The sequence below is a fragment of the Polypterus senegalus genome, chromosome 10, assembly GCF_016835505.1.
Source record: "Polypterus senegalus isolate Bchr_013 chromosome 10, ASM1683550v1, whole genome shotgun sequence".
NCBI lineage: Eukaryota > Metazoa > Chordata > Cladistia > Polypteriformes > Polypteridae > Polypterus > Polypterus senegalus.
Window position 1 is genome coordinate 145,398,774 of NC_053163.1, and position 22,459 is coordinate 145,421,232.

The following is a 22,459-nucleotide window of genomic DNA, read 5'->3' on the forward strand; positions in this document are numbered from 1 at the left end:
CAGTTACCAATTTTTTTCGCCACTTCAATGACTTTTAATTTCAAACCAGCTTCATATTTTCTTCTGATCGAGCGCTCCATCGTAGATAAGGGATGATCTTACGATAAAGGTGTATGAGGGTGTGAGATACAAAAAACACAAAACAGTGCAAACGTCAATTCAGAATAGTTCAGGTATTACAGTGTGGGCACAATACATAGAAATAAAAAGGCCGTGTGCTCCGCTGTTACTTTCTCAGGTGGGCGTTAGCAGATCATAATCTCTTGGACCAATAGAGGGAGTTTTTCGCATTCCACTTGTACGGCCGGCATTATAAAATACCGGAAATTATACGCTGCGGTGGGTTGGCACCCTGCCCAGGATTGGTTCCTGCCTTGTGCCCTATGTTGGCTGGGATTGGCTCCAGCAGACCCCCGTGATTCTGAGTTCGGATTCAGCGGGTTGGAGAATAGATGGATGGATGGAAATTATACAGTAAAATCAAGCTCTGACTTATCCGCAGGAGAATTTAAACGAGAGTATTAAACGAGAGTATATACGGTAATACTAACACTTTTTCTATGTCTTTAGGTAACTATAATTGTTTTTACTTTGCATGATAATGCATATATGTATTCACCAGAGGGGACTGGGTGGTCTCGTGACCTGGAATCCCTGCAGATTTTATTTTTTTTCTCCAGCCGTCTGGAGTTTATTTTCTGTTTTTTCTGTCCACCCTGGCCATCGGACCTTACTTATTCTATGTTAATTAATGTTGACTTATTTTAATTTCTTATTTTGTCTTTTATTTTTCTTTTCTACAGTATGTAAAGCACTTTGAGCTACTGTTTGTATGAAAATGTGCTATATAAATAAATGTTGTTGTTGTTGTTGTCTTCCACCGTCTGAATTACTGTAGAAAGAAGGACGTACCCAAGAAAGGTAATGTAGTAAATCTTCAGGGGATAACTTTAGACACCAAAGAAGATCTTGACATGCCATTTGTATTAAAACGTTTACAGTTTCCTGTTAGAATAGCTTTTGCAAAGACAATTAACAGATCTCAGAGACAAACATTCACAAAAGTCGATTTATTTATTAGAGAGAAAGAAACGAAATTCACTCACAGGGAGTTTTACGTTGCATTGTCACGATTAAACTCCAAACACGGAATCAACATTCAATGCGATATTGACGAAAAGTTAATTCCAAATTTTTTTTTTTTACTTTAGTTTTACAGTAAAAGTGTAAGTTTAAAAAGTACTTGCGTGTTAATTTCAAAGCCAAACAGAACGCAACGAATACCTCTAACACAACATGAAACATAATTTACTTTCAAATTATTACGTCTCGGGCGGCACGGTAGCACAATGGTAGCGCCGCTGCCTTGCAGTTAGGAGACCCGGGTTCGCTTCCCTGTGTGGAGTTTGCATGTTCTCTGCGTGGGTTTCCTTCGCAGGTTTGGTGCATTGGTGATCCATCCATTGTCTAACCCGCTGAATCCAAATACAGGGTCACGGGGGTCTGCTGGAGCCAATCCCAGCCAGCACAAGGCAGGAACCAATCCTGGGCAGGGTGCCAGGACACACCAAGCACACACTAGGGCCAATTTAGAATCGCCAATCCACCTAACCGGCATGCCTTTGGAAAGGAGGAGGGAACCGGAGCGCCCGGAGGAAACCCACGCAGACACGGGGAGAACATGCAAACTCCACGCAGGGAAGACCCGGGAAGCGAACCCACCTAACTGCGAGGCAGCAGTGCCGCCCTGCATTGGTGATCCTACAATGTCAATTTATTTATATAGCTGCGGCCAAAGTGCTTTACAATAGTAGAATAAAACAAAAACAATAGACAAGATATATAAGATATATATTATAAATAGAAATATCAGTATTGCAAGTGAATAGAAATGAGTCTTTAATCTCGCTTTGAATTGTAGACGACTCCTTAATATGATGAGGTAGAGAGTTCCACAGGCGAGGCTGTCAAAGTCGTCTGTCTGTCCCCCTTGGTTTGACATTTGGTACGAGGGACAACAAGAGACAACTGACCAGAAGATCTAAGCACTCTGGATGGCTGGTGTAAAACACACAATTCAGATATATAGGCAGGAGCGAGTCCATGCATGTAAAGATTTAAAAACTAGCAGCAAGATTTTAAAATCAATTCGAAAACTGACAGGCAGCCAGTGTAAAGAAGCTAAAATAGGAGAAACAGAGTCAGACTTTCTTGCCCCAACCAGAAAGCGAGCGGCAGCATTTTGGACCAACTGTAACCTGCGTATCAGAGATTTGTTAATCCCAGAATACAGCGAGTTGCAGTAATCAAGGCGAGAGAAGATAAAAGCAGGAGTAGCTTTCTCAAGATCCCTGGAAGATAAAAATAGAATAGAATAGAAAATTGTCCCTAGTGTGTGCTTGGTGTGTGTGCCCTGTGGTAGGCTGGCACCCTGCCTGGAGATTGTTCCCGCCTTGCACCCTGTGTCAGACCCCCGTGACCCTGTGTTAGGATATGGCGGTTTGGAAAATGATAGACTGACTGATTATTACATTTTATTATTTTTTAATATGGTTAGTTACTCGCTGTAATGTAAAATAGTTAGTTCTATTTCCATGAAAATAACAATCTGTTTAAATTGTACATCCGCTATACGCAAAGTGGCTAACGCGTAGCACAGGCCTGGGGGTTGGCGAGCAAAATGAGCAGGGGGTGAAGCCCCCTAGTCTTTAAAAATAAAAGGTAGATTTTATTCAACGGAAAAACTCCGAAGAGCACAAATGAGTTGCCTGAAAAGGTGAGCAATAACAGCAAACGGAATCCTGAGGCGTAGTCAAAAGACAGAGCAGAGGTTCAAAACAATCAGTAAACACTGTCCCAATACGAAATAAAGAAGTGTGCAGAGCTTCAAAAATCCAAGGAAATAAATAAGAAAAAAAAGGCACAGATCCTCCATCGAAACTCTCCGCTCCCTAACGCGTTCACAATGAAATGAACCTCCAGGAACGATGGGAGGCCCTCCCCTTAAATAGAGTGGGGTGGAGACCCATTTCTAGGGGTGATTGACAGGTGGCCCCGCCCCTCGGGAAAACCAACCACAAAATATAAGGGACTTAACCCCCTATATATAAAAATGTACACAACAAATAAGAGAATCATTTAAATGATACAAAATTAGACAAAACAGACCAAAAGCAGGACTTGGAAATGCTGGCTGAAATGTGACATGATGATGGCACCTGGGATTTGAACCCAGGATCGGCGTGACTCTTGTTCCCTCTGCGCCGTCCATCACATTCACTATTTTTAGCTTGCTGTATTTCCAACCCCAGTTTCCAATTCCATTGTAAATTTGCCTCTAAAAAATGAAGGTTATGGATAATTGGGACAATTTTTTACACATGCCAGTGAACTTTAAAATATCAGACAGAGAAGAATGTTCAAAATAGCATTAATCATTCATGGGAAAGTTCCAGAGAAAATGCAATTTGAAAAGCAGTGAAAAAAACAATCACTGCTGTAAGTAAAAAAGAAATTAGTTATTTAAAAATCCTAATAGCTTTGGAAAAAAAGCAGCTGTTAAGTAATGTGAAAACAGAAGCATCATCATATTTCACAACAGTAAGAGAATTAGAAATGTGAGCATTACAGACTGAAATCACAGCCAAACACAAATGGGAAAATAAAACAAATAAACCTCCTGAGGTGCTGGAAACGTCAACCCGACCTGACCGACATCTGTGTTGAGAATGGGAATGTCAATGGAACAAGACAGAGTCGTACCCATGAACGTTTATATCTGGGATCAAGCCAAGTTAGAAAGAAAAGAGCCGTCGATCCGATTGTGACGGAGAAGATGAACTCAGAAATGAAAAGCATTGGAGCACATGGAGAACTTGCAAGAACCGCACAGATGGCAGCCCAGTCTGGAAAATGAACTGGGGCTGCAAGCAATTATGAGCCTATATGGCTGCCCGCTGCAAACAGGTGCCGGGCATCAAAGTAAAATGGCAATTTGTAACGTATCACTAGTATAAAGAAAATGGGTAACAGCATGTGCGTCACAGTTCATGAGCAATGAGCAGAACACATCAGTGACTAGAAGTGTCCCCTGATTCTTAAGAAACCCTCTGTCCACCCATCTGCCATGGAGAATGACCATCCTGACCATCCCGTCTCCCTTCTGCCATCCTGTCTCTCTGACAACAATCTACTCGATCTTCTTCAATCTGGATTCTAGCAAGGGTCACTCTACCCAAACTGGCCTGTGTCACGTGTGTGCGCACTGGGGACAGCTTAAGAGCTCTGGTCTAATAATTAGAACATTAGAACAATCTGGACGAGAGCAGGCCATTCAGCCCAACAAAGCTCGCCAGTCCTGTCCACTTATTTCTACCACAAAAGCATCATCAAGTTTTGAAAGTCTCTAAAGTGTCTTATTGTTCTTTGTGCAAAGAGAAACCTCCTAATGTTTGTGCGAAATTTCCCCTTAACAAGTTTCTGTGTCCCCGTGTTCTTGATGAACTCATTTTAAAGTCACCGTTTCGATCCAATGGACTGATTCCCTTCATAATTTAAAACACTTCAGTCAGGTCACCTTCTTAAACTGTAAAGGCTCAGCTCTTTTAACCTTCAGAATTCAATCCCTGTAGCCCTGGAAATCGGCCTAGTCACTCTTCTCTGGACCTTTTCTAGCTCTGTTATGTCCTTTTTGTAGCCTGGAGTCCAAAACTGCACGCAGGACTCAAGATGAGGCCTCACCAGTGTGTTATAAAGGTTGAGCAGAACCTCCTGTGACTTGTACTCCACACATCAAGGCGCTATATAACATTACAATCTGTTAGCCTTCTTAATGGCTTCTGAACACTGTCTGGAAGTCGAGTCCACTACGACTCCTAAATCCTTCTCCAAAGGTGTGCTCTCGATTTTCCGACCGTCCATTGTGTATTCAAACCTTACAAACCAAACCTTCCCCGCCACTGCAGGGGTTGGCGCTGTGTCCTAATGCCTTTCTCTCTTCCTCCCTCTGCAGACTGGATGATTGACAGCTGCAACACCTCTGATGTCACTTCCAGTGTCTGGACCTGCCTCTTCCTGCCAGAAGGACTTGAGACCGGAAGTTATTTATCAATAACACCTGATGACACCGACTCTGTTGATTCACTAACACAATGTCTTACTTGTGTTTCTGAATAGATGAATAGTAATTTTCTCAAGCTAAATAAAGAGAAAACTGAATTTTTAGTGATTGGCAATAATGGATATAATGAGGTTATTAGAAATAAACTTGATGCATTAGGATTAAAAGTCAAGACAGAGGTAAAGAATTTAGGGGTAACTATTGACTCTGACCTGAATTTTAAATCACATATTAATCAGATTACTAGGGCAGAATTTTTTCACTTAAGAAATATAACAAAAGTTAGATCTATTATAACATTGAAAGATGCTGAGAAATTAGTTCACGCTTTTGTTTTCAGTCGACTGGATTACTGTAACGCACTCCTCTTAGGACCACCCAAAAAAGACATCCATCGATTGCAATTAGAGCAGAATGCAGTTGCTAGAATCTTAACTAGGAAAAGAAAATCCGAGCCCATCACACCAGTTCTGATGTCACTACACTGGTTACCTGTGTCATTTCAAACTGACTTTAAAATACTGCTTATGGTTTGCAAAGCCTTAAATAATCTCACTCCATCTTATATTTCAGAATGTCTGTCACCTTATATTCCAAATCGTAACCTTAGATCTTCAAATGAGTGTCTGCTTAGAATTCCAAGAACTAAACTTAAAAGAAGTGGTGAGGCGGGCGGCCTTCTGCTGTTATGCACCTCAAATCTGGAATAGCCTGGCGAATTCCTAATACAGTGGAGCTCTTTAAAACACTGCTGAAAACACATTACTTTAACACGGCTTACTCATAGCTTCATCTTAGTTTAATCCTGATGCTCTGCATATTCAATTAATTATCATTACTATTCATAGTGGCTCCAAAATCTGTACTAACCCCTACTCTCTCTTCTGCTCTTTTTCCAGTTTTCTGTGGTGGCGACCTGCGCCACCACCACCTAATCACCTGATGGATTAAAGGCCAGAAGTCTACATGACCGTCATCAGCAAGTCGTTCCATGAGAACCCTGAATACAATGAGGACTGATCATTTATGTTAGGTAGAATGCCCAGAGGGGGCTGGGTGGTCTCATGGCCTGGAACCCCTGCAGATTTTATTTTTTCTCCAGCCGTCTGGAGTTTTTTTTTGTTTTTTCTGTCCTCCCTGGCCATCGGACCTTACTTTTATTCTATGTTAATTAGTGTTCTCTTATTTTAATTCTTACTTTGTCTCTTTTCTTTTTCTTCATCATGTAAAGCACTTTGAGCTACATTATTTGTATGAAAATGTGCTATATAAATAAATGTTGTTGTTGTTCCACCATCTTGAAGCAGCAATTATTGCTGGTTTTCTTTCATGTTGCTGCATTCCAGTTATACGGGGTCACCAGGGTGGTGCCCCAAGTTCTTTATCGAACAGCATCAGCCACAGCTACCCTTAGATCTGTTTGAGCTGCTTCACTCTCCTCTGTTCTTCTCATTTCTTGACCTTCCATTAGCTTTCAATACTGTTAACCACTCCTTGCTGATCTCTTCCCTCAATAAACTTGAAATTTGTAATTCTGCTTTGGACTCGGTCAAGTCCTACCTTTCTATCTGATCCTTGTGTGTCAAATGGTGAAGCTTATTTTCTCCATGGAAAGTCTCCATTGGTGTGCCTCAAGCATCAGCACTGGGCCTACTTCTGTTTTCTTTCTACATTCACTCCTTAGGTAATGTCATTTCATCTCATTGCTTCTCCTTTCCACCTCCATGCAGATGGTGGACAGATCTTCCTCTCGTTTCCCTCTTACAACCCACAGGTTTCAGCCCAGATCTCTAACTGTCTTGTCTGCCATATCATCCTGGATGAATGGTCACCACCTTTTAAAGTTAACATCCTCCGGATTCTCTCTCCTCAGATTAAGCATTGCTCTTGAAGTTGTCACCCGTTCACCACCAGACACAGTCATGAATCTCGGCGTGACTCTGGACTCCTCACTCTCGTTCACTGAATACAAGTCTTCAGTAACCCAGTCATGTCATTTCTTTCCTCATAATATTACAATTGAATGCCGTGCAGCTCCTCTTTCCGGTGCTGGTTCTCTCTCAGCTAGGCTACTGCAATGTCCTTCGGCTCCTAACTGACCTCTCCTGTCCCCTCCACAATGCCTGCTCTTCTCTGTTCCCAATGTCACTCCTACGAGCTGCTCCTCTGCTTATTCCTCTCCACCAGCTTCCTGCTGCTGAAGGAATTCAATTCAAAGCTTGTGTCTTGACCTTCATTTCTCTGAACAGTTCTGTTCCTCAGTGTCCCCCCCATCCTTGGTCTCCCCATACCTTCCCTCATGAATTCAATTCAAATCTCTTGTCTTGATCTTCAATTCTCTGTATAGTTCTGCTCCTCAGTGTCCCCCCAATCCTTGGTCTTCCTGTACTTCCCTTCACGAAGTCTCTGTTCTGCCGTTGCCTGACTGCTGACCATCCCTCCTCTTGCCAGACATGATTGATAAGACTGGACAATGCTCCTCCGTTGTTGCTCCAAAGCTTTGGATGTTCAGAGTCCCCCCAATCTTCAGGTGTCTTTTTGTTCATTGAATATTTTAGATCTGCTTAGTGGGACCCCTCTACAGGAGAGCTGCTGTTGTGCTGACGACGGAGTTTTTTGGATGCTGATTTCTGTCATAGTTAACTATAGTAGTAGTGCGACTCCCTCACGCTTGTTTTTTTAACTCATTCTGGTTTTTTTTTTGATGGTTGCCCCTTCTAATTGTTCTTGTATGTATTATAACTTGCTTTGTAAGTCACCTTGGATAAAGGGGTCTGCTAAATAAGTGATAATAATAATAATAACTGTATGGTATAGTTACCGGAGTGAGGTTGGGAGCAGGCGCTGATAGACATAACAGACCACCTGCATTGGCACTCAAGTGCAGAGGGTGACCCCTCAGGACCACACTGGAACACCGGGAGTTTTTTTTATGGTGGCTGGAGTGCCAATCCCTCCATAATTTTCCCCCACGAGTTGGAGGTCCTGCTTTTAGGGCTGAATGCAGATTGACGTCACACCCAGAGTGAAGCAATTGCAGGTTAAGAGTCTTGCTCCAGCGCCCCACCTGGCATTTACGGGATTCAAACTGGCAACCTTCCGACCCCTAGCCTCAGTGCCACCACTCCAACCTGTCACTGGTGTACAGCAAAATTCATGAAGCACCCCCCACTCCCCAAAATAACAGAAGTTGAGCCCCCAAACCATAAAAAGTCTCGTTTTAAAGCCGCCTGCCTCTCCTCTGAAGTCAGAAGTTTATTCAAATAAATGTTTTTTTTGGTGGCCGCACTGTGCCTGGCCAGTTTATTGCAATGCAGGGGAAAACTGCTGAGGCATTAACATAATAATAATGAAACATTTCGAGACTCTTTTTGTAACAATAATGAAATAATAATGAGGACGTTTTAATAAAAATTGTTATTTCTACCTCAGCAGATCTTTACAAATAGGCCTGTGGCCAGTGTGCAGAACGTCCCGTGGTGAGCGGGGGGAGTCCCGATGGCTGGACACTGAAATCGCAACACTGGTCCTGCGGAAGACACGATAAATTACAAACGGAGAACATTACCAGGTAAGACACGCATATCTTAGGCATATTATACGGATATGCAGTCTGCAAACAAAAAAACTCCCAGTTGCTACTTTAAAATAAATTCTGCAATAAGAACACAGGGGGACACAGTTGGAAACTTGGCAACAGCAGATTTCGCCCTAGCTAGAAAGGGTTTCCTTTTATTTTGTGATCAAAATTTTTATTTTGAGTTCCATCGGAAGAAACAACTGTCAGCAACCACAGAACAAGAAATTCACACTACAGTAGGCAACAAAGACCCCACGCCACAGTGCCCGACCCTCACCCACGCTCCCAAAATACCCCCATAAATATGAGCCTTCCTTGTAGGACTGACATTTACTGAGGCCTGTGTAGACTGGTGAGAGAAACCAGACAGACCCAGGGGGAGATTAGACATCGGCCGAGCATGGAGTCTGACGGTGAGGAAGGTGCAGATCAATTACAACTGATTAACTGCGTACCCCCAACCGAGAGAGGGTGCAGCTGGGGACTCCTGCTCCCTTTCTTGCCTGTAGACAGGATGAATGACTTCCAGACAAGATGTCATTTCCTGTACAGAGCCCAGTGCTGTGATGTCACTTCCTGTACAGAGCCCAGTGCTGTGATGTCACTTCCTGTACAGAGCCCAGAAGCCCTGCTGCTTTCAGGCAGTGTGGTGCAGTGGTTAAGGCTTTGGACCTCAAACCCTGTGGTTGTGGGTTCAGATCCCACCACTCACATTGTTCACCTGCCTGTGGTCCAACTGGAAAAAGAAAAGCAACAATACATAAATAAATGTCTTCCATCTATGCTGATACATAACAATAAGACGACCTGCAAGTGGGTGTTCATTGGAGAACCCACAAATGTGAGGGGTGCAGCTCCTCACTAGAGGTAACCATCTGACTGCTGGGCCTCAACAGTCCAACCTTGGTTTTTTCTTTCAGCCTAACTGATTTGATTTCCTTTTCGATTAAAGGGAACTTGTTGTTCAGACCACCTAAACCTTCATCTTGTCCTCTTGTCTTGTGTCACAATTAGTAAAGATAATATCTGACTCTGTACTATTGTACAGTGGTCACGGTAGTAGTTACAGTCGTACTGTCATGTGTACAGAGAAGATAAAATTCTTACTTGCAACATGCCACACACTGTTTCCTCTCACTAGTGCCATGATAAACAAGAATGTATTAAAACACAGAACTGGATTTTGTTAAATACAAGCTGTGCTAACCATATAAGAAATCTTGGACAGTTTAACATCTGTGGCAGAGCGACGGGCACTAAGCAAACTCCTGTCAATCATGGAGAATCCACTGCATCCACTTAACAGTGTCATCTCCAGACAGAGGAGTAGCTTCAGTGACAGACTTTTGTCACCATTCTGCTCCACTGACAGACTGAGGAGATCGTTCCTCCCCCACACTATGCGACTTTTCAATTCCACCCGGGGGAGTAAATGCTAACATTAATTTTATTTTTATTGTTTTCATTTTTAATTACTATTTAATTTAATATTGTTTCTTTGTATCAGTATACTGCTGCTGGATTATGTGAATTTCCCCTTGGGATTAATAAAGTATCTATCTAATCTTAATAATCAATGTAGACCTTGTATTAACGTTTGCAGTGCACCATGCCATCTGTATGTCTCTGTTATATGGCATTTGGTATGGGATTTTTAAAACCAGTGTTAATGTTTGTGGAGTGCCAACTGTTGGCATGACAAATGCAATGCATTTTATTACTAAAAATGTTTGTGATGCGCCATCTGTGGAAATGACAAATTCAATTCATTACTAAAAATGTTTGTGATGCACCATTTGTGGGAATGACAAATGCAATACATTTAATTACTAAAACGTTTGTGATGTGCTATCTGTGAGAATGACAAATTCAACGCATTTTATTACTGACAATGTTTGTGATGCACCATCTGTTAGAGTGACGGAGGCATAGCAGCTGAATGGATACACAGAAAGTAACAAACACACTAAGGCTTTTATTAAGGTGAATGATTTAATAGATACACCCTCCCCAGTCTGCCAGTTTTGATTTTTTCACCATATCCATTACAAGTTCTAAAGTAAATTGACTCCTTGCGAATGGCGGCAGTATCAGCCAGCTGTAACCCCTTTTAAAAAGGCAGCTGGTAATATTGCTATAACTTGCCAATAAAATGGGCAGCGGTGGTTGCTCTTTTATGGTTGATGTATTCATGTATAGATTCACATGTGCATAATTTGCCTGTTTACAGAACAGCAGCCCCTGGCTTATTGTATAGATTAAATATTACAATATCATCAGCTGGATTTCCAACTGCATCCGTGTGATGATTGCAGATATTTGAGGCAGCTGTCGAAACAGAGAAGCATCTCCATGCCCAAACTTTTTCTAATCTTCCCATCCAGTTTGGTATCACAGGCAGCCAGTGCTTATCACGGTGGCACTGGATGCAGGGCAGGAAACAAAGCAGGACAGGGTGCCAACCAATCACTGGGCACACTCATTGATGCAGTTGCCAGGTAACCTAACCACACATATTTAGGGTGATACAACACAGCACAGCCTATTTCTGTATAGCGCTCTACACTAAGGGCAGGCGCAGAGACAATTTTTCAGGTAAACTGCAAGTATGGATTCTGCTAACAAAGGCAGAATTAATACTTACAAAAATGCAGACTTGCTAAAAGAAAATAGAAGAGAAAATAGAAACTGATTAACAAAAAGTGATGCCCACAATAGATAGATAGATAGATAGATAGATAGATAGATAGATAGATAGATAGATAGATAGATAGATAGATAGATAGATAGATAGATACTGTTCAACTATGGCCACTTGAAAATCGGAGAGATGTCATGGCATCTTCTAACCTGCTTAACTCAGACCAGTATCGCAGTGGGCTTGGAGCCTGCCCCAGCCAGCATAGGGTGCCAGGCAGGAACAGGACCTTGGACAGGGTGCCAGACCATCACAGGGAAAATACACACACACACCCACCCTAAACACATGCCAGGGACAATTTAGTGTCACCAATTCACCTGACCTGCATGTCTTTGGAAACCCACACAGACACGGGGAGAACATGCAGACTCTACACTGGGATGTGAATCCTGGTATTCTTACTACTAGGCTGCAGCACTACTACTGTGCCACTGTGCCACCCATATAATGGAGGAGATAAAAACTGTGAAAGAGAAAGTCAAAGCTAAGGATCAACCCGCCTATCACGGACTCGGGGAAAGGCTTCAATCTCCACACAAGCAGTGCCCAGGCCTGCCATCCAAACCCATGGATTCCAGAGCTACACACTGTGCATCCTGTTCTCAGTATAGCCGGGCATACGTGGTAAGATTTTTATAAAGCGACTACTCACACTGCATGACAGAATCACCAGTCTACTCAAACGGTACAAACACGTGAGGCGAGATTGACATGCCACGATGTGGGGGACTCAGATGATCCCACCATGGGATGGTTTTACCCCTTAACAGAATTCAATAAAGGATAACCCATTCCAAAAAAAAAAAAAAAAGAAGCATGATGGCCGCAAATGTCAAGAAACAAAAGAGCTGCACTGCCAACTCTTGCAGGACTGGCCTAACTGGGCACACGAGTGACTGGGGATGGGGCCACCATATGTTTGAATGTCTCCACAAATGTCCTCTTTTCGGGCACCTTTCTGGGTATCCTGGACAGATTTTACAAAGCTGTCGTGTTTTTCATGCTGTGGCCCATCGGTCCCAAGCTAATTTATTATTTTTTTCAATTCACATCCTTAACAAACATCAGGGGACCATACAAAGGTGATGCCATAGATCAGTGGTCCTATAATGATGTGCTGCACACATTAGGGAAGTTAATAAGTAAATTTGCTCACCCTCAGGACTTACTGTACATGGAATGGAGAGAAACTCCAAACCCCTCCATTCTCTCTTACTATACCTACAGTATAGGCCTGTGTCCTCTTTTCTGGCACAGGAGAACATGGACATGACAGTCTGTCTATTATTGGAGGTCCGTAATCCCAAGTCATTTACTGCTGTGTGTGTGTGACACTTTTGTCATTAGCCATTTCGTTGTATGTGCGTTGCTACATGATAGTTGGAATTTTGAAATGCAAAACATGTGAAATTGAGCGAGACAACGGCAATACACAACGCAGGATGACAAGCCGCTATACGTCATGTAGGCCCGGGTTTTGCTGCCACAGCTCGGCTGACCTGGCCTCCATGCTCTCCGTCCACACAAATGTCTATCTGGGGTTTATTGTTGTTGCCACATGGAGCTCAGTGATGAAATGCAATTTGATGGCGACATCAGAAGTTTATCTTGTGAGGCCTGCTCACGCGACCAGACTGAAATGTCTGACATGGCAGAAATTCTTCAATCGGGCATCGCGGCCCCTCGCACGCTGCACGTGAAGATTTTACAATTTTAATCTCGTCTCCGTTGTCAACTGGCCATATAGTTCATCTATTAATTCATGTTGGGTTTCCATTTATGTTTAATCAGCTTCTACCTTGTTTTAACTAATCTGAATTTATACGTGCCCGTTATGCATTCAGTAGTTAATGTCGTCAATACTTGTGTTTTGCCTGAGAACTGTTCACTACGAAGTCAACAAAGAGCGCTATACAAAAATATAAGACGTATTGTATAAAACAACGACCGACGAAGCTGAAATTCATGTCGAATTGGTGACTGCAAATCGGGTTTAAAATTGTGCCGAAGTCGCAGAGTGTGTGTGTGTGTGTGCCCGGCCTTCAGCTCGCGAGCAGGTCAGAGCGACACCGGTGACCTCATCAAAGAAACACCCTCACCAATTAAACGGACATGCAGTTAAGCCACCATGTGAGGACTCGGGCTGCGGCCAGGCCGAGGTGGAGCAGCATTTACAGCCCAGCCTTCAGTCTTCTCCTCCTGCCTCCTGGGATGGCGCTTACTGTCTCCTGGCGACAAGATTAATTTCTTAAACTGCAGATGACTTGTCCACCTCTTGGCAGGTTAATCGGGAGAAGGAAATGAATTGTGATACAGATGAACAGGCTTTTAATTCCTTCTCATTGAAGCACTGTAGAGCATTTCCTTCGGATCACCTGAGCGTGTCTCACACACACACACACACACAGAGCTTCAAGAAAACAGCACCTTCTAATGAAACCAACAGGCGTAATTCATATTAAAGTCAGTGCAGTTTTCAATAGTGTGGCTCAAAACAGGAGCGTCTTGAGTGGGTTTCTATAAAGGAATTTTACAAGGGATGGTTTTGGTCAGACATGAAAGTAGGAATTTCAGTGAACGCTGTACATGTACAACCACCACAACTCTACTCTGCATGTGTACCTCCTCCTCTTCCTCCTCTTCCTACTACTGGCAGTGTGATGTAATGGTTAAGGCTTAGGACTTCAAACCCTGAGGCTGTGAGTTCAAATCCCACTACTGACACCAAGTGACCATAGATTTCTAATCCCACTCCTGACACCAAGTGACCATAGAATTCAAATCTCACTGCTGACACCAAGTGACCGTAGAATTCAAATCCCACTACTGACACCAAGTGACCATAGAATTCAAATCCCACTACTGACACCAAGTGACCATAGAGTTCAAATCTCACTGCTGACACCAAGTGATTATAGATTTCTAATCCCACTGCTGAATACCAAGTGACCATAGAATTCAAATCTCACTGCTGACACCAAGTGACCATGATCTGAGGTGGTGAGTTCAAATCCCACTACTGACATCAAGTGACCATAGAGTTCCAATTTCACTGCTGACACCAAGTGATTATATTCCAATCCCACTACTGGACTCCAAGTGACCATAGATTTCTAATCCCACTGTTGACACCAAGTGACCATAGATTTCTAATCCCACTGCTGAATACCAAGTGACCATAGATTTCTAATCCCACTTCTGACACCAAGTGACCATAGAGTTCAAATCTCACTGCTGACACCAAGTGACCATAACTTGAAGTGGTGAATTCAAATCCCACTACTGACATCAAGTGAACATAACCTGAGGCTGCAAGTTCAATTCTCACTGCTGACACCAAGTAACTATAGAGTTCAAATCCCATTGCTGACACCAAGTGGCCAGGAGCAAGTCACTTCACCTGCCTGTGCTCCAATCTGAAAAACCAGAAAAAAATGTACCCAATTATATCTCAAATGTTGTAAGTCACCTTATGAATATGGTGGTGAGCAGCCCTGAGTGCCACCTATGTGAAAAACAAATGTCTGTAATACAAGTTGCTGAAACATCAGTAGAATGGCAGACTTCAGCATACTGCAGATTTTAATTCTCCATCAGTCACTGTTTTCAGAAATTTTAAGTTAAAAAAATGAACTGCTGTCAGCTACTCGCTCCCCACGACCAACAACAGCACATCAGTCGATGTCATTTTTACGTCAATTGAGTTAGAATCTGTGGTCTGTGAAAAAGCTATTTCAAGGCTATTTAGGCTCCGTTTTTAACTACATGATATAAGGTGCTATTAAAGATGTGTATTTTAAGTTCTGTACTAATACGCATCATCACATCTTATTGTCACTGTTACTTTTGAAATATGACTCATGGATACAAAAATAAGTAGTGAACAAATAAGTGACATCTCTGTCTGCGGTGAAAAAAAAAAACAGAAATAAACAATGTTCCAACTTTCAAAACCGTTAACCAAGTCACCAAATACTTTTGAATTGTGCCCTTTACTATTTCAAACTTGCCTGGTCCATCTGTTTTGATGGCTAATTTGTAAAGTGACCTCTGCTCTGTCCTGATCACTCTACATGCACAAAATCTCCACCTCACTCATATGTTAACTTTTTAGTCCACTTTTATGGAAGTAGCAAATTGATCAGAGCCCCATCCTACTGGCCATCTGTGCTCCTTTTCTTGCTAAAATTAAAGGGCCATCCCACTACTGACACCAGTGCTAAAGTCACTCAGAACTCCCCACGGTTATGAAAGTCACTTGTTATTTTTAAATGGTGTTCTGGGTTTTAAGCACATTTGTCAGTCAGTCAGTCATTATCCATCCTGCTATACCCTAACATAGGGTCACGGGGGTCTGCTGGAGCCAATCCCAACCAACACAGGGCACAAGGCAGGAACAAACCCTGGGCAGGGTGCCAGCCCACCGCAGAACACACAACACACACACCAAGCACACACACTAGGGACAGTTTAGGATCGCCAATGCACCTAATATGAAGGAAACCCACGCAGACACGGGGAGAACATGCAAACCCAGGTCTCCTAACTTTGAGGCAGCAGCGCTACCCACTGCACCACCGTGCCGCCCAAATCACATTTGTTCTTTTTGAAATTAATTTTTCTCCATGAATAATGTTAAGGATGAGGTGATTGTGATTATTCCCTATCTTAATGGAAAGATTACTTTTCTGTTATGTACGTTTTTTACTAAATTGTAATTTAGTTTTTTCGATGCACAGCACCATTTTGTGAATCTGTCATCTAGGTGCTAGTCCTGGTTGCCAGGAGTTGTGTTTTTGTGTAACACGACGTGTGACGTCATTAGTGCGACACGTTATGTCCTGGTGCTACAATCCGTGTTCGTGTACTTTATCAGCGTGTCGTGCTGTCACATTCTGATTGTCTGGTTTCGATTATCTTGGGCACTCATTTTTACTACTTGAGCTCTCCCCTTCCGTCCTCTCGATGAGGACACTCACTTTGATCTCTGACCTGGTTTCATTTCATGGTTCTCGGCCCTCTCTTTATTTTTTAACACACATCATACACTGTCTGGGCATCCTAAACACTTTCGTACAAGAAGACAGGACTCTTGACCAACAAATGAGTGGAAGAGGCAAATCTTCAATTCAGAAATACAGTATTTCCCATTTATGATGCATGCCAATTACTGTATATACTCGTGGATAAATTCTCCTGTGGATAAGTCGGGCCTTGATTTTACTGTATAATTTTTGGTATTTTTAAATATCGGTCAATCAATCAATCAATCAATCAATCAATCAACATTTATTTATATAGCACATATTCATACAAAAAAAATGTAGCTCAAAGTGCTTTACAAAATGAATAGAAAAATAGAAGACACAATAAAAAATAAAACATAAGTCACCATTAATTAACATAGAATAAGAGTAAGGTCCGATGGCCAGGGTGGACAGAAAAAACAAAAAAAAACTCCAAAGGCTGGAGAAAAAAATAAAATCTGTAGGGGTTCCAGACCACGAGACCACCCAGTCCCCTCTGGGCATTCTACCTAACATAAGTGAAATAGTCCTCTTTGGATTTAGGGTTCTCATGGAAGGACCTGATGATGATGGTTACGTAGACTTCTGGCTTTCAGTCCATCAATGTTGGTGCATCAGGATGCTTTGTCGTATAAGTCGAATGCGGAAAACTCCCGCTATTGGTCTAAGAGATTATGATATGTTAATGCCCACCTGAGAGAGTCACCACGGGGCACACGGCCTTTTTTTTTCTATGTATTGTGCCTACGTGACCACACAATAATACCTGAACTATCCCGAAGTGATCTCTGATTTGTGTTTTTTGTATCTCACGCCCTCATACACCTTTATCTATGATGGAACGTTCGATCAGAAGAAAATATGAAGCTGGTTTTAAATTAAAAAGTCGTTGAAGTAGCGAAAGAAATTGGTAACTGCGCTGCTGCAACAAAATTTGATGCGTCTGAGAAACTGATGAGAGATTGGAGGAGGCAAGAAGATGTAAAAAAAAAATGTGTCGCATTTTTGAACGGGCGTATAAGTTGGGGTGTGATTTTATGATCGAGTTTTTGGGTTTCAAGACCCGACTTATATGTGAGCATTGTGGAACGTGGCCCGGACACAGACAGACAGACATTGTTTTGTCACCCAACACACACATTTATTATGTACAATATTTACAAGTTAGTCCGTGCACAAACCCACTGCCTCCAGCACTGATCCCCCAAAGTCCAGACCTCACAGTCCAGTGCCTGCCTTCTGGCCGCCTCCACTCCTCTCTCTCCAGACTCCCGTCCACTTCCACCCGACTCCAGTCATCGAATGAAGGGAGGCGGCCCCTTTTATACATGCCCGGATGGGCTCCACTCCCCTGTGTGGCGGAAATACCCTCCGGGTGTCCCCAGTCTTCTTTCCCCCAGCACTTCCTGGTGTGGTGGAAGTTCTGAGGTCCAGGGCTCTTCAGGCACCGGGGCGCCCCCTGGCAATGACCACGGGCCCCCCTACAGGGTTGAGCTTCCAAGTGGTACCCAGTGCAACCAGGGCCGTCGCCCCCTTGTGGTCTGGAACCACCCCCAGCCATCCGTGTCAGCATATACGACAAAACAAAAATTCCTGCGTTTTGCATGTTTTGAGCGTACGGCTGGATAACGAGCACGTGGATTATACAACACAAGTACCGTGAACGTATATTTTTTTTCACCATGGACATGTTTTTAATCGTTTGCAGTTGTACAGCGCTGGACACTTTAATATGAACTAAGCCTGTTGGTTTCATCAGAGGGTGCTGTTTTCTAGAAGCTTTTTACAAGTTTTTCCGTGAAAAAATGTAACGCTAAGGGGGTTAATTAAGCAAATGCAGGCTTTGCTGTTTTTTTGCGCTTTTATTCAATATTGTCGGTAGAAAGTGAAGGCACAGAGCCATCAGGTTCAGTATGCTCAGAGTGATAGCTTCAAGACTTAACGTTTCCCAAATGTACTCGCGTTACCCGGGCCAGCTGTAAGTGCCATCAAAGCCACGAGGCCTGCACCATCCCCACCCTAAAGCCAGGCGGTCCCGTGCCAGAGCTGAAGAGTCAAGGAGCTCCAGTGCAGGAGAGGTCGGCCTGTGACATCGATAAGCAGGAGAGTCGTGTGCTACTCTGTAAAAATGTGCCACTCGCTGCTGTAGGCCTCACATGCTTTCATTCTTTGGTAGAATTAGAGCAGAAATCATTTCTTGAATGGAGTCAACACCTCATCTCACCCTGATTACTTTGCGCTCCCCATGAAATATTCATGGCGCCTTGTGTAGTCAGAGGTACCTGAGCCGTCTCCGTATCAAAGCCTAGGCGATCGCTGGGCTCTTCTGACGGCACGCATGGCTGAGTCAGGGCACAGCAGACATCGAAAGAATGAACTCCCGTGTGACGGGCTCTCCATCAAAGGAATGAAACAGGGCCCAGCCTCTCTCCGAAACTTGCTGTCCATTAATCCCGAGTGTTTGTGACATGGGCTTTGTCTTTCCTTTGTTTTTTAACTCTTTGATTGATTAGGCACTTTGGAAAATGAATGAATGACTGGCTGATTAGGCTCCATGTGCCTCGTCGATTTGTTTGGTATGGCGGCCTTTGTCATCTTTTAAATCGAAGGCCGACTCGGTTACGGGACACACTGTGGATCTTCTGGAGGTCGTAGTGGAGGAGAGAATGAAGACGAAACTGATGGCCATTATGAACAAAGCTGGCGTCTTCTCTCTGTGACACACGCACACACACACACTAGCACGGCGGACTTTCAGCCGACTAAATCTCCAGAAGAGGTGTGTGAGGCCCCTTCATATCTACGCCTTTATAGTGCCTTACAGGGACTGGGCCTTCTCTCTTCTCTCTCTTTAGCGAAGTCGGAGGTTTTCTTTAGTTTTTTGTCATTCTGGTGTGTATTTGAGAGGGGTTTGCTGTTTGTCATGATACGATAATATGTATTTGTTTATTGTGCTTCTATGAAAAAAGGCCAATTTTCACATAGTGTAAAAGTAATGACCCCCCAAAGTTTTATTATTTAAAGTGAGGGGCCGAGATCACAGCTGTGATGCCAGACAAGACTGTGAAGAGTGAATAATGTGAATCAAAGTTTGAGACTTTTCAAGTCAACTTCTGGAAAATCCTGAAAATCTCAGAAAAGCTCAGTTTACACTTCACTTCAAGGCAACTTCAGGTGACCTTCCTGTAAGTGAAAAGGGGTTCCTGTAGCTGCAAATGGTGGGGGGCCGGGGTCAACTCTATACGCCCATGGATATGGAACGGGGTCTCCAACATGCTCATTAGGGAGTGATGGTCAGGCCTCCATGCACTTTTGACCACATTCTGTAAAGCAATGGACCACAAGGGTTTATTATTTTACAGCACAGAGGGGGGCCGAGATAACATCCGGGTAAACCATTTAGTGAATGTTATTAATCAGAACAGAAAAGGCAAAGTAGGCGATATCCCTAAATTGAGCTCCTGAAGATCACAAGAGGAGACCATTCAGTCCACCAAACTTCATGGGTTAGCTGATAGCTAAAGCTGTTCTGCTGTCTCACCCTGACACTTTTTAAATGTCACCAAAGCTTCCCCCTCATCTGCACGTCTCACTAGTTTGCCACAAATCCCCCAACACCACTTTGTATGAAGAAATGCTTCCTGGAGTCTGTTGGAACTGCACTTCCATGTTAGTGACCACTAGGTGTCCTCGTGTATGTGATTTGCTATTGAAGTCAATGACCACTAAGTGTCCTCGTGTATGTGATCTGCTATTCAAGTCAATGACCACTAAGTGTCCTCATGTATGTGATTTGCTATTCAAGTCAATGACCACTAGGTGTCCTCCTGTATGTGATTTGCTATTTAAATCAATGACCACTAAGTGTCCTCGTGTATGTGATTTGCTATTGAAGTCAATGACCACTAGGTGTCCTCGTGTATGTGATCTGCTATTCAAGTCAATGACCACTAAGTGTCCTCGTGTATGTGATTTGCTATTCGAGTCAATGACCACTAAGTGTCCTCGTGTATGCGATTTGCTATTCAAGTCAATGACCACTAAGTGTCCTCCTGCATGTGATTTGCTATTCAAATCAATGACCACTAGCTGTCCTCATGTATGTGATTTGCTATTCAAGTCAATGACCACGAGGTGTCCTCATGTATGTGATTTGCTATTCAAGTCAATGACCACTAGGTGTCCTCCTGTATGTGATTTGCTATTCAAGTCAATGACCACTAAGTGTCCTCCTGCATGTGATTTGCTATTCAAATCAATGACCACTAGCTGTCCTCATGTATGTGATTTGCTATTCGAGTCAATGACCACTAGGTGTCCTCCTGTATGTGATTTGCTATTCAAGTCAATGACCACTAAGTGTCCTCATGTATGTGATTTGCTATTGAAGTCAATGACCACTAGCTGTCCTCATGTATGTGATTTGCTATTCAAGTCAATGACCACTAGGTGTCCTCATGTATGTGATTTGCTATTCAAGTCAATGACCACTAGGTGTCCTCCTGTATGTGATTTGCTATTCAAATCAATGACCACTAGGTGTCCTCCTGTATGTGATTTGCTATTGAAGTCAGTCAAGTCAATTTACATTTGAAAACACCACAAGTTGACCGAAGTGCTGTCCAGCTTTCATAAATACACTAACCTACTTACAGTACATACAAATGGAAGTGCAGGTCTGTGATTTGGTTTGCGTATTTTTTTTTTTATTTATAGAGCGCCATTTACAGACAGAGTCACAAACCATTGTACGCCATAGAAATCAATTAACACACACAGTAATAATAAATAAAATTAAACTAACATTTCAACAAATGCACATAAAACAGAAGAGCCAAAAATGGCTACCCATATGCTAGCCTAAAAAGGGGCCTCTTCAACTGTATTTTAAAACGTATCAATTGTATCAGCAGCCCATGTTAGTCTCTAGCTGTGGAGCAAAAAGAAGGCCCCGGTGAGGTGACCTAAGTGGGCGACTGGGGGTATAATGTTGTAAAAAATCTGAAATATATTGTGGTGTTTGACCGTGCAGAGCTGTAGAAATGATTACTAAAATTTTAAAACAGATTCTAAATTCCACCAGAAGCCAATAAAGTGAAGGTAATATCAGAAAAATCAGGGTAATGTGAGCCCACTTACTGGAGCTGGTTAACAATCTAGAAGCAGCATTCTGAATAGAGTGAAGACACAGCAGCGATGGCCTCTTTAAACACATAAGTAAAGAACTGCGATAATCGAGGCTTTGAAAAAGTAAAGCATGCACTAACGTCTCCATCTGAGCCTTGGATACTATTGTTCTCAGCTTTGAAACGATCCTCAGATGATACAAAACAAGAGCAAGATAAGGACCTGACATGAGCATCAAGGTTTAAAGACCGGTGAAACATTAACAGCCAAGTTCAGGACACAGGATTTAAAGTTGGAGTGAAACAGCCGGTAACCCGAGACTGACCTCGGAGCGCACATTTAACGGGGCAGTAATTCAAACCTCAATAGCTAAATAATAATAAAAAAGACTTAAGAGTAACACTCTCCAAACTCTACCTTATTAATCCCTCCCACACCCCACTCCTCCATTTCTATATGCTGCCTTGGATTTCTTTATGTCTAATCATTTAACTCTGTTGATGACACCCGATAGGTTGTTGAAAGCTTAGGAATAAAAAACAATTTTAAGATGTCATTCATTTTCTCCCTTTGTGGATTACTAGCTACAGTATATACAGTATCTCATACATATCTCATTTATATAAAATAATCCTGCGATGAGACGAGACTTTTTCCAACAAATTTTTTCAAGTCCCGCGAGATGAGATTTTGGCTATGAGATTTTTTTCAAGTCCCACCCTCCTCTCATCCATATTCAAACAGGCTTATGGTCCACTCGACTCTCAGTCTTGTGAATGCTTTTGTCACACACAGCTCTCTCAGCTCTTATAAATTTTAACGTTTTCCTCATTTTAAGTTCCCAATTAAAGAAGACGTATTATGTCCAAATTTTATTGGAGAATTTCATCCCAAAAGGTTATCAA

The 22,459-nt window shown here is 42.7% G+C and overlaps 1 protein-coding gene across 3 annotated transcripts in view; it reads right to left on the bottom strand.

The window, feature by feature from the left end:
* Positions 1–22,459, bottom strand: part of sema6bb (sema domain, transmembrane domain (TM), and cytoplasmic domain, (semaphorin) 6Bb) — a 200,791-nt gene that overhangs the window by 87,528 nt on the left and 90,804 nt on the right. The window lies entirely within an intron of this gene.